This window comes from Tamandua tetradactyla, chromosome 22, assembly GCF_023851605.1.
Source record: "Tamandua tetradactyla isolate mTamTet1 chromosome 22, mTamTet1.pri, whole genome shotgun sequence".
NCBI classification, from domain to species: domain Eukaryota; kingdom Metazoa; phylum Chordata; class Mammalia; order Pilosa; family Myrmecophagidae; genus Tamandua; species Tamandua tetradactyla.
In genome coordinates this window covers 39,953,641-39,961,456 of record NC_135348.1, presented here as the reverse complement: position 1 = coordinate 39,961,456, position 7,816 = coordinate 39,953,641, and the positions used below count along the sequence as shown (strand labels likewise).

The window sequence follows — 7,816 nt, the reverse complement described above, 5'->3', positions numbered from 1 at the left end:
CTGGCTCAGGTAAGAGCATTCCTAGGGGGAGAACAAGAGGGTGGCACATGGGGTGAGATTATTCTCTTCTGCACTTCTCCAGCAAGTGCAAAGCAGAGGCCTCTGAAAGGATACAGAGTGCCTTGCCAGCTTTTCTCCCTGGCCTAACACATTAAACATACATCCCAAAAGGGACACTGCAATATTAAAGTCCATCCATAGACGCTATAAAGTTTCCCACATCCTGGCAGGTACATGTGTGGCTGGGAAGCGTCTGTGGGTTGATTCCTTTGAGAATTCTGTGGAGCTGACAAGGCTGAAATACACAACCGAACTAGACAAGGATGGAGACTTGTGCTGTGCAAGGGTCTGCAGCCCATATGTATAAGTAAGTCCTATTAATCCGCTCTGAGCAGAGTGGAACAAAATTATTAAGGCTGGTTCCTGAAGAAACATATAATGCAGCGCCTAATGAAAACGTCAGGTCAGTGAGTTATTAGTTGCTGCTCTGCTGTTCTAAAATGCCAGGTATTTCTCTACCTGTTCTCGGGGAACACGGATCTTATGGGGAAGGCAAGATGCAGCAGGAAGAAAGCATCAGCAGTTATTTTTCTGAAAGGACAGAGCAAGTCCTGACAATGGAGCCAGGCTGAGGTGTCTGAAGAAATGCTGGGGACTTCTCTGGTGAAGTGAGGTGAAAAAGTGAGCCACAGGGAAGCCTGTGGAAAGAAGATACTGCTGGTGCACAATGCTGAATAATATTGTAACCCAAATCACCTGGCCCTGTGGACTTGAAAATTGCTCTTTCAGGCAGCTCTTATTATTAAAAATCCAGATGGGATCATTGCAGAAAGGAATATGGGTTTGGTTATTTCCATAGTCGTTCCAGAAATCTAAGCTCAGTGTTTGGCATTTATTTATGTTTATTATTTATTTTGGATCCTCAGAGGAGTTTGCATCTCTCTGGCTTTTGTTATACTGATCGCAGCCAGCTCTTTGGAGGCTCTGGGATGTCTCCATCTCCCTGCCTCATGTTGACTCACCACCAGATCCTTGGGTTCTACGTTTGTAGTGTCCCTTCGTCCTGTTTTCTCTTTGCCCCTTCCCTTGACTGTGTTGCATCCCACCCAGGCCTCCCTACCTCTCAGCTGAACTCCTACATGCTGTTCTCCCTCCTCCAATCTCTTCCCCTTGGACCTTCCTAACCCATGGCACAGGAGCAGTACTGATGACCACCATTAATGGGTGCTCTGTCAAGGCGCTTCACCTAACGTTATTCCTAATGTTTGCAATAACCCTGCAGTGCATTATTACCTCCATTGTCCAGCTGGGGAGACTCCAGAGAGGTGCATAACATGCATAAGTTCACGCCAGCTAAGGAAGGGCAAGACTAGGATTCTCACCCGAGGCTTAACCATGCTGTTTTTCTCTGCTCAAGAACCTTCCATGGCTCCCATTACCTAGTAGATCAAGCCCAGTTTCTTTAGCTTGGCATTCAAGGCCCTCTAAAATTGAGTCCACTGTGTTTCCAGGCTACCTTCTCTACTCCCTCCCCATCCCGTCCTACTCCAAAGCCAAGCAAACATTTTCATTTGCTGAATACACCCATGCTGCCTTTTCTCTGTGCTTTTGTACAGGCTGTCTCTCCTGCCTGGGGCAGAGTCTGTCACTCCTCCATCTATATAAGTAAATGTTCCCCAGGAAAATATTTGTATCAGAGTTGGGCTAGAGATCCATTTATTTTCTGATTCACAAAGGGTATGTTGGATCTTTATTAAATAGTCTAAAATGTCCTTTCAATAATGTTTTTCTTTAATATCTTTTTAAAAGACATTTAAGGAGAATCAGAAAGCTATTAAATGATTAATTGCTTCAGCCGGATTCTGCTGCCCTCAGCCTCGGGTATGCTCTCTGACCGATTAACCTCTGTTTCTCAGCCTGGTCTGATGGAGGAAGGCAATGACAGAAACTGCTTGGCGAGTCACATGACTGATACTTGCTGTCATGAGCCATCATTTTCTAACTGCAAGCTTTCATTTTCAAAGCCCTGGCATGATTTCAGGAGCTGTAAACCCTCATGTGAGTGAGTGAGCCGTAAGAATTGGCAATTTTTCAATCTCAAGTCTCTTCAGCTTTAAACCCATATTTAGCTGTGCTTTTTTTTTTTTCTAAGTTGGACATTCTTTTTGGCGAGCACTTTTCTGATAAATAAAATAGAGTAGAAGTAAATTTGACTGAAACAGATAAGCGTTTGTTCTGGTTGGGGCTGGCCATAGGGAAAAAATCATACCAGCCCCAACCTTGCATAGGTAGTCAGGGCAGGAGGTGAGAGTGAAGTGATGAGTATGGGGGTTCCTGGTGCCTCCACTTACAACCAGGAACTTGAGTTGGAAGCACTGAAAATGTACTCACAGAGGGGGCACGGGTGGTTCAGTGGTAGAATGCTCGCCTTCAATGCGGGAGACCCAGGTTCGATTCCTGGACCATGCACCCCCCAAAAAAATATACTCAGAGGTTATGAACCCAGTGGTGGAGATGACTCATAATACCAGTTTGAACAGGCGTCACTCTTGATGTTTTGGGGAAGGTCAGGGCCCATATTTCAACATCAAACTCTGCATATAGCATCCTTGTGGAATGTCAGAAAAGGATATGGTTTTTGGAAAGATTTCTTTGCTAGTTGCAATGTTTAAGTAATTGGACTTCAATTTAATGCAAAATTAACTGTTCTTAGTGCACTGTGAGTTGGACAGCGTGATTAATATTACATTTACATTTAATCTCAAAACAAAGTGTGCCTGTAATTTGAAGGACTTGCTCAAAGATTTGTTCCTGTCTGAGAGTTTTATTTTGAAATTTGCATATCAAATGTTTCATTACCCTCTTTCCGTTTTTTTTTCTTTAGATTTCAAAACAAATTAGCAAGAGGGAGAAAAAGTAGAAAGGAGAAACTATACACACCACCAGAATGTAATAATCAGCATTTATCATGAAAGCAAGCTGTAAGGTCATACTTTGGTTTTCATCATTCATCTATTTTTTCCTTGTCTTTCCCTTCATCTTCATCTCTGGCAGATAATTATTGACCACCACTTGGATGTAAAGAATCCTATAAAGGGAAAAAAAACCCAGTATATCTGTGTTTGGAGCTCACTTAGAAGAGAATTGCAGACACATGCATAAATAATAATATCTTACATTTATGGAGTGCTCGTTATATGCCAGACACTGTTCAAAGTGCTAAACATAGTATTAGCTCATTTTATCTTCTCAGCAACCTCTCTTATGGATGAGGGAACTGAAGCACATGGAGATTAAATAATTTGTCTGCAGTCGCATGGCTAGGAAATGGTGCAACCAAGACTTGAACCCAGGCAGTCTGAACCCAGATGTGTTTTAGATGGTCTCACCAGGCTGGTTGTGTTTTAGAATTAACAATTTTTCAGAGTTTAGAAGGGTAAATGGTCTATATTCCATATATTATAGAACATTCCCAGTGGGGTCTGAGTCAGTACCCCCTAATAAAAAATCCAGGTTGTAGCCAGAATGAAACAAATTTTGCTCTTTTGAGGTTCCCTAAACTTGCAACACCACAAATGGATGGTGAGTGGCCATTAACATGGAATTTGAGAAAAGAACAGAAGAGAAACGGTTTAGAGAGAGGTGATAAAGAGTGTGAAAATGAAGAAGGATGCTGAGAGAGGTTCAAGAGGGTAAGCACAGTGCTGTTCTCTGTTCCTGGGGTGCTCTGCTCACCTGGGCTCGGCCTTACCCGGGGGGAGTGGTGAACAGTCAATTGAGAAGGGAGGCAGTTAAGAAGTGTGCTGGTGACTGGTTTTCGGCAGGCGCTGCACCGATTTCCTCCTTCTTAAGCTGAGATGGGGAACCCTGAGACCTAGCTTCAAGTTCATCCATCTGAAGCAGGCCCCATACCGTACTTCTAGATTCATCCTGCCATTCTCCTCTGCACTGTCATAACTATATCCTTTCTTTTCGGTCCTCTTCCCACATAGAGCACTTAGGTCAGGACTTCCAGCCTTTATCTGAACCCATCAAGCCAGATGTATCTTAGAAAGGTAAAATGGCATATATTCCATGTATTATATAACACTTCCAGTGGGGTCTGGGTCTGTACCCCATAAGCAAATGCATTCCTACTTCTGCGGCACAAACGTCTGCATCATCACCCTAAATAATAAATGACTATAAACAGCCTCATGTCAAGAAGGTCAGGTTTTGCCTCCAAAGGAGTTTTTGTGCAAAATTCATGAAAAAATTTTTGGTTACGGGCTTTCTGGATTTTGGAATTGAAGATAAGGGACTGTGAACCTATACCATCACCACTTCCTTCCATTCTCATCAGAGACATGAGGGCGAAGATGCTGCAAGGCTATTCCTACCTTTCTCACGCTCACCAGGAAAGGGTCTGATTTGGCCTGAGCCTTAAGAACCTCAGATCCAGTCTTATTCCAGGTTTCAGTCAGGAAAGTGAGCACTCAGGGAGTGGTCAGTTCTGCATTCTCCATTTCCTGCAGCAGTTTAGTGGGCAAAAAGTAATAAAGAAAATACAAACAGAAAAGAAAAAATTTGAATTTTTTTTCATTTGAAAGACCTATTTCCACTACTTTGAAAGGCCTATATCCTTCTTTCCTTGGGAGTTACTTAGCTTAGCTGATAGGACCACAGATTAAAGTACAATATAGCCAGAATTATTAAAAACAACCTGTAAAAATGTATTATCTCAAAGATTTAGCAGCTAATATTCTGTTGCCTTACATCTTACATAATTCTTTTTTCAGTGTATAACCGTCTTTAAATTTTATGTCCTGTTCTCAAAATCCTTCTGTGTTTAATGACTAATCTCTTCACTTGTGTTGCTCTGGTAAGACCTATGGAAGTAAAATTATAAATTAATGGCATATGTTTGTAGCTATAAACAGGGAACGGAAATATACAAACATACCAAATACTGTATATACTAGAATTGCAATACTGAACTCCCAATTAACCTTAGATTTACAAGTCTAATCAAATGGTCTGGTCTATTTCCATTGACAAGCTGTGCACTGAGTACAATCTTTCACTTGACCTAAATGAATACTAAACGTTGAGAAGTAAAATCCTTTGTGGAACAAGTCTCTGTGTTGGATAAAGTCAATGCCCCCTTTTAAGGCACTGAGCTACCATTTCATGTACTGCAAGAGGCGATCTGCAAAGGGACAATTGTGGTACCTCATATAAGAGGAGGCAGTGCTGACAGTTGACCACAGGCTGTGTTCTGGGATAGCACAAGGACTATGCTGATCAGTTATACTTTCATCCCAGGTTTCCCTTGAAAATGGTGATATGATTTTGGAAGATAATAATAGCAAATCTTTTTCTACCACATCTCTGGGTCAGGCATTCTACTAATCCCTCTCTATGTCTGAACTCATTTCACCCTCTTAATAAACTAAGAGGCTGAAACCATTATGATACCTGCCTTACTGATGAGGAAGCTTAAGCATAGAGTGGTGAAGTAATTGCCCAGTGATCCTCAACTAGTAAGTGGGGAGTGGGGGTTTGAATCCCAGCAGGCTTTTTCCAGGGTCTGCTCATATTACATGTTGCTCTCTGGGGTATTGTACATCCTATGGTGAAACCTGACCCGGTGGTAGGAGCTTGCCACTTGGACTTCATTAGAATGTGCTCTAACCCAATGGTTCCTTCAGGTTCTGCAGAATCTTCTAAGGGCCATGGAAATGAGAGGCAAAGGGGGCTCCAGACTTCTATACCCACTTTGGCCAGAGCAAGTCTGCATTTTGAGTGTTCTTTGCTGATACTTTAAGATTTCATTTGAATAAGGAATTCTGTAGCACACAAAAACTTGAAAACTACAACCCTAACATGTTGAGCCAGTTAACTCAGACCAAGGTCATACCAATTGCAAAGAGAAATGAGATGTAGGAACCCTGACCCAATACCTTGTGAGTCTGTAATGCTTTTTGTTACTGTGAGCAAAGATCATAGATGTGAAGTAAATGGGGACATTGGAGGTTAAATTTTGGGTAAACTATAAGCTGCTGCCTGGGTGAGAGCAGATCAAAAGCTGTTGAACTAGAAGGTGGAAAACGGAAAAAGTCCCATAGTATAGGACTGGCCCAAAGTAGAAGGGGGGGTACTGAAGTAAAAAAGCTCAATGTGGGAGAACAATTTCTAATTAAAAAAAAGAGTGGGAAGCTCAAAGGGCAGGTGCTGAGATGAGGAGCCATGTGCTGGGAGTTAGACTGCTGAGAGCAGGGCCAGGGAAGTAGAAAAGAAACCAGTCGAGGGAGGTGAGGTTAGAGAACGAGAATGGAAACTCGTCTTGGACAGTGGTCAGAGCACAGAGGACATAAGAAAACAGATTCTTAAGGCTTTATGTGGACAAAATTCAGAGGAATCAAAAGCCACTGTATATTTTTTGTTGTTGTTAAAGATTATGAGGTTGGTAGATCAGAGCAAAGCAAAATGTTACCATGAAGCACTTTAGAAAGTCACTTGTCAAGCCCTTGGTTACGTGGATTGATCACTGGTTGAATGACTAGACCCAAAGATGCTGATTGGTGGGTTACTGTTATTCCAGAGGGCAGGCTGTGGCCCTACATTCTTTGGCCTTCATTTTGCAAAACAAAGACCTGACAAAGTTCTGCCATGGTACCTCACCAAACAGTGATGCACTCTCATTTGTCTTCTCTGCATGTCCATTTCCTCATTTGGTTCATTGGTTGGATGTGCTTAAGAGGGTCATGAATCCTCTGAAATTCATATACGATGACTATCTATTTACATTTCTGTCTCCCTTGCTAGACTCTGAGCAAATTCAGGGGATAAAGCAAGTTGGAACTGGAAAAAGAAAAGCAGTCCATGTTTTAATGCATGACTGAGTTATAATTCATTCATTCATCCATTCAGTCAACACCTATTAAGTATCTATAATGCACTTGCAATTAAGTACTAGGCATACTGGACAGAAGGACACAAACAAATGAACAAACAGCAAAATCATAATTATTGTCTGCTGTAATAAGAGAAGCACATAGAATGAACACGTAATATAGCTTGAAAGGTTGGGATTACATTCCTGGAGAGGAAGCATCACCTTAGCTCTTCTGGAAGGATGTATAGAGTTAGCTGGGTTGAGAGTGGAGCAAGAGGCAAAGAGAAGGGCATTCCAGGAACAGAGGTGATAAACAGCATGGCATATATGATGGCGTACAAGTTGCTTGTAACATGGTCACAGTGGAGGATACATGTGCTAGTGGCAGGGCTGAGGTAGAGAGGGTTGAGATACACAGGGTAAGGTAGTAACAGGTCTTTTATATCATGTAAGAATTTAGATTTTATTCAAAGACCATTGTTGTTGTAGAGAGAGCAACAAGGTTGGGTCTGCATTGTGGGTGGCTGTTTGAAGGATGCAATAAGAAAGGGCAAGATCAAAGACATTTGTAGAAAGCTATTACAATAATTAAAGTTGAAAACAATATGGTGGTGCTGTTACTCTCCAGCTGCTATCTCTGCCACAAGTGCCGTTACTCTAACTGCCATTGCTACTATTGCCACTGCCACCGTTGCCCCAGAAACGGCAGTACCGTGAGGATGAGGCCACTGAGAGACTGTAAAGAGAGAAGTGGACCGGTGCTGAGGACGTGTGAGAAGCTCAAGAAGAGTCTGTGAGGAAACTAAGGAAGAGCAACTGAGTGGTAGAGGAAATCAGAAGAGAAGGATCTCCTGGAAACCAAGGAGGAGAGGACTCCACCAAGAAAGTCGTAAGCACAAACAAATGATGAGAGAGGCAAAGGAAGGACAGCACTCCAAG

At 42.3% G+C, this 7,816-nt stretch overlaps 1 long non-coding RNA gene across 1 annotated transcript in view; it reads right to left on the bottom strand.

Moving 5' to 3' along the window:
• Positions 1–2,981: 2,981 nt before the first annotated feature.
• Positions 2,982–7,816, bottom strand: part of LOC143666116 (uncharacterized) — a 29,997-nt gene continuing 25,162 nt past the window's right edge. Inside the window, exons 3-4 of the long non-coding RNA XR_013167401.1 lie at positions 4,380–4,508; positions 2,982–3,088 (exon numbers count right to left, since the gene is read on the bottom strand). This is a non-coding gene — a long non-coding RNA (uncharacterized LOC143666116). The remainder of the gene's footprint in view (positions 3,089–4,379; positions 4,509–7,816) is intronic.